Below are 5,449 nucleotides of genomic sequence, written 5' to 3'. Positions count from 1 at the left end.
ATTATTTGAAGGGCATACGACGAGCCTTGCGCTCCGCGAACTCGTCCACGATGCTCTGTATGTCACTGATTCAGTGAGCTTTTAAGCGGTAGTCTCACGACCCGAATAGTAAACAATAAACATGGAGGACATGGAGTCGTTAGTGTTGCTGGTCTTGGTGCTGTGGCTTGTTGTCGCCAACAGATACTGGCAAGAGCGTATAGATGAGGCGAGGCGCATAAGGCTTCAGAAATTCTTGTAATTCGTAATTATTATTCTTCCGGGTTTGCGGTGTTTACAGATCCCAGCGCGCTCGCGGGGCGTGTGTGGGCATGTGAGGACACTCCTCCTCACCAATCAGTGCACAGGGGAGTGTCTGCTCACGCCCCCAGCCTCAGTCGGCACGGCTTGGCTCGCTTCAGCCCCACTTCAAAACCGTGCGAGTTTTAGGGGCTAAGCAGGGCTGAAACGAGCTGAGTCGTGCTGGTTTTTGGTAGTCGAAACGCGAGCCGTGTCGGGCTGAAGTGAGCTGAAGCGAGCTGAAGTGAGCTGAAAAAGGGTAGTGGAAAAGGGCCTTTAGAGGTTTGGAGGTGTGTAATAATAAAAGAACTGCCCACCAAGAGGTTGCTAAGATAGCCCTGACATATATGCACTCCCACCCTGAGTGGAAAGAAGAGACAACTGAAACCACTTCATCAGTATCCTCATCTACATCATCCTCAAGTAAAATATTTTCCCTAGCTTTTTTGAATTCAATACTGATAATCCACTGTCGTACAAAAAATACACCCGAGGACATTTTACACAGACAATGAAGATTTTTTTTCTCCTTTTCTATTTAACAAAACATAATGCTGTCACAACACAGGGAACTGCTGGTTTATAAAGTGATTTCAAAATGCCCCTTTCTGGGAAGGGTTCTTGATTTAAATAAAAATAAATAAATAAAGCTAGCAGTAAAGTAGTAATAAACTGGCAACTTTGTACATGTTGAAATGACAGACATTGTTTTTTTATGATGCTTTACATGTTTCACTTTAAACATAGAAAATGTACTTTTTGATCTTTCCATTTCAGGCACTGTCTATTATGGTGTTGTGACTGTGTTCCTCGACAACCAACAAGTAACGTTTGATTGGTGTGTTCAAAATGAGGAAGCCACTGAATCAGCTTACAGGAAACTAGCCAGTCAGTTTGGCCTGACTCCTCCTAAAGGTCAGTGCCAATAATAATAATGTGACTGTCATGGTTAAATAGATTTAATCAAGGGCTTGGTCTTCCTCTAGTCTTGTTCTTCCCCTTGTAGCAGGTAATACTTTTAAGACAACAGTCCTGGAGAATTTTAAGAGGTGTAATTTCCCATTACCATTGGAACTCCCAGTTCACCAAGATGATCAGACCTTATGCAAACTCCAGCTCAGTGGCTCTTTCACGTTTTACGACAAAGGTAGTTCAGAAGCTGTCTACATTGTTAACCATCATAGAATTGTTTGATTGGACTACCCCTTACAGCTTGCTTTGGTATCCATCACTGATGCTCCATGCTTGGTTTATGAAAACCCTTTAGATGGCTCCTCAAAGAAGAAACAGGCTGAACATCAGGCAGCTAAGACTGCCGTGCAAAATTTGTCAGGGATCATTAACTGCAGGTCTCTGGCCAATGCTGGTGACAACTGGATAGGATTTCTGAAGGAACGTGTAGATGCTCTTGGTCTGAAGCAACCTGAGTAAGATTTTTCATTAAAAAAAGTATGCATCAGTCAAGAAATTGAGGGTCCCACTACCAGTGAAGACAGTTCACACAGTGAGTTTGAATTTATTGATGTAATGTCTCGAATTGTAACACTTCAGTGAATGTTAAAGTGCTATAAATTCAACATGGCATTATATCGTAAATATGCAGTGTGTTTGTTTTTCTGTGCCTTTTTGTAATAAAGTAGTTTGATCATTATCAAATATACAGAAGTAATTAGCAAGAATGATAGCCTTCAAGCAAAGAACAGTGTCACTGTGGTCCAGGGTCTACCTACAGCAGACACAGTCAATGTTGTTGACTGTCAGGAGATGAAAACCCTGGACTCCAGTCCTCCAGAGATGCCCAGCCAAGCCTCCGGAAGGGATTCTACAGGTACCCAGAAGTCAGAGGTGGACAAAGTACCCAACTTCATTTCTTAAGTCAAAGTACAGATACCACTGGTCAAATGTTACTGCGATGCAAGTGAAAGTTGTACAGTCAAATTTTTACTTAAGTTAAAGTACCGAAGAACTTGCTTTTAAAAATACTTAAGTATTAAAAGTATATTTTCTGTCAACGCATCGTTGTATTATTGCCACAGCGCTTACAAAACCTAATGCCGTTAACAAAGACAGAAATGTGAATTCACAAAATGAACGCATGCTGTGCCATCATGGTGGTTTAACGTTAAGCTAGCTAGTCAGTGAAACTCCACCTGACATGCTAGCAAACTCTTTTCAAACTCAAAATCATATTAGGTAGCTAATGCTACTAGAAAAGAAATATTTCTGCATTGTTTATGTGGCAAGATTATGCCAAAACATATTTCTGAAAGGACTTCAGGGCAGCACGGTGGTGTAGTGGTTAGCACTGTCGCCTCACATCAAGAAGGTCCTGGGTTTGAGCCCAGTGGCTGGCAAGGGCCTTTCTGTGCGGAGTTTGCATGTTCTCCCCATGTCTGCGTGGGTTTCTTCCGGGTGCGCCGGTTTCCCCCACAGTCCAAAGACATGCAGGTTAGGTTAATTGGTGGCTCTAAATTGACCGTAGGTGTGAATGTGAGTGTGAATGGTTGTTTGTCTCTGTGTCAGCCCTGCGATGACCTAGCGACTTGTCCAAGGTGTACCCTGCCTCTCACCCATAGTCAGCTGGGATAGGCTTCAGCTTGCCTGCGATCCTGTAGAACAGGATAAGAGGCTACAGATGATGGATGGATGGATGGATGGACTTCAGATCAGTTAACATTATTCATGTTAGTGTAACTCAGTTTTTACATGCTAACTAACAGTGTCCAAGTTAACTAGCTATGTGTTAACGTTAGCCATGGACAAGGCTATGGCGACTTGGTGGGCAAATCCATAGAAAGTCAATTGACTAGCCAGACTGCATAGCTATTGCAATGTTATCGCTAGCTCTAAAAGCACAGACAACTTCGTTGCAAGCTTTCTCTTGGAATAAAAATGTCTACATACCTCAATATGCTTCCGCAGGTTGAATGGTGAGTTTTTGTAGGCCGTGATGTGGTTCGTTTTAGACAAACAATGCAAAGATTTAAAACGAAGTGAATATTTAATCCTTTCAGAAAACTGAAACATGGGTTCATGGGCCATGAGTGCATGCATTCCCCAGAAGAACCACCTCCTTCCATTCTGCCATCAACTGATCGTGTTCAAATAATGTTGTGGAAAAATCACTGAACTTGATTTTATACAGTCTATGGATGTAACGTGACCCTAGTGATAGGCTGTCTCAGTGTCACCTGCGAAAAAACCAATCACATTTTAGAAAAAAAAAGAAAAAAACATCTACTTTCAAAGCTGTTTCATAGTAACGAGGATCTTGATAGAAATGTAGTGGAGTAAAAAGTACGATATTTGCCTTTCAGATGAAGTGAAGTTAAAGTCAGAAGTTTAAAAAAAATACTCAAGTACAGATACTCAAAAAGTGTACTTAAGTACAGTACTCAAGTAAATGTACTTCGTTACTGTCCACCTCTGCCAGAAGTTTACTATACATGTACAGTGAAAATATGCTATTTCAGAAACAACCAGTAATAATACCGTATAATACCAAATAATAGCCCGGGCGATTATTTGTCTCAATCACGTAAGAGACCCGGCGCGTATTAGAGACTAGGCGGCTATTTGGAACAGGCGATTAATTCCTTCTTCACAAACACCTTCCCCAAAATCTACCTCAAAACGGGGAAAAAATCATTCTCAGATAGGCCTACTTTTAACCAGTATAACTTACAGTTTGTTTAGAGTTAGATTACAGATAGCACGGTGCCGACTTCGGGGAATTTTGAAGACGCAGAATGCATCTTCGCATGGCACAGTCGGGGTGGATAAAGGATAAATCACACACCTTTTCCTGTTAATGACTAGTTAAGCGCATGCTTTACAAAATAATCAAGAAACCACACCATTGTCTGTGCGCAGCACTGTGATTTAATTACTCTGCAAAGTTATGGTCACTTGCTATCACCCTCACCCATGCAGCCTCCCTCCACCCTTTGCGCTTCGCGATGTCTGTCAATCTGAAATTGCATGGAGGGCGCGACGCTGAAGCAACATAATTAGGGTGCGAAGTGTCAAACCAAAGGGTTTTTTCTTATGCTGAAAAAATAAGTGACCTGCAGTGGCTACATACTGTCATCTTGCATTCTCACGTTTCTCTCCAAGACGTCTCCCTATTTGGCGGATATGAGCCTATTCCCCGAGTGAGTTGGTACGGTGGCTCGACCCCGTAGAAAACTTAAAGTTCGGATGAAAGTTAGTTGAATAGGTTACTGACTTGTAGGCCTACATGTTGCCTGCCTGACGCGTGCTTCTGCCCAACTTGCACGACAGATTACTTGTTGAAAAGGCCCCTTGGATTAGATTGGCCGCGAGCAGACTGAAATGCATGTTAGAACGCTCTCACCTTTTTTGTAAAGCGTCTTCCAGATCCGAATGGGTAAGGGCAAGTGAAATGGTATAAGGTCTTTAATAAAACTCAGTGTGTGCTTTGACGCATGCATTCGGCAATTTAGGTCGTTTAACAGAAGCAGCAGTCCAACCTTGGAAACCCGCAGTCCTCAATGTCACCACACACGCTGGCTTTCGTTGGGTGAATACCCCAAAGGGGTGGCTAAGACATCTGTCAAAAGTTACGGAGTTGCATTCCTCAAGAAATATTACGGTAGAGCAAGATTATAACATTGAAATGGCATGTTTATTATCACGTAACAAAATGTTGTAAACAGTATTATAGAAATAATTTCATTCATTCATATTGTTTCGGTAGAAAACTATGCAATGCAAAATCGTTTAAACACCAGAAAACCAGAAAAGTGCTGGGCCTCAAGATTCTAGATAGAACGTTCGGACGCTTTTTTTTTTTTTAGACCCCGGCGAGTATTCGGAACCGGCCTTTATTTGTCACAACACACGCGTACACCCGGCCGTTAAAGGGAACTCGGCGGTTAATTGGAACTCGGCTATTATTTGGTATTTTACGGTAATAATAATAATAATAATAATAATAATAATAAGTTCAATTTATATAGCGCCTTTCACAAACCCAAGGACGCTTTACAAAAGAGTTACCACCAAAAAAAAATTTAGGAAGAATAGTGTGAGGTAAAGAGAAAAGTTTTCAAGTTGGCTTTGAAGGAAGAGAGTGTGGAACAGTCACGAAGCGATTGTGATAACGAATTCCAAAGTTTAGGAGCAGCAACACTAAATGATCTGCCAC

At 41.8% G+C, this 5,449-nt stretch overlaps 1 long non-coding RNA gene across 1 annotated transcript; it reads left to right on the top strand.

Moving 5' to 3' along the window:
* Window positions 1-1,063: 1,063 nt before the first annotated feature.
* Window positions 1,064-1,746, top strand: LOC132866709 (uncharacterized). The gene is made up of 3 exons (XR_009650612.1): window positions 1,064-1,194; window positions 1,286-1,426; window positions 1,547-1,746. It is a non-coding gene; the product is annotated as an uncharacterized LOC132866709 (long non-coding RNA).
* Window positions 1,747-5,449: the final 3,703 nt, after the last annotated feature.

The sequence above is a fragment of the Neoarius graeffei genome, chromosome 18, assembly GCF_027579695.1.
Source record: "Neoarius graeffei isolate fNeoGra1 chromosome 18, fNeoGra1.pri, whole genome shotgun sequence".
NCBI classification, from domain to species: Eukaryota; Metazoa; Chordata; class Actinopteri; order Siluriformes; family Ariidae; genus Neoarius; species Neoarius graeffei.
This window is presented reverse-complemented; position numbering and strand designations above follow the sequence as displayed.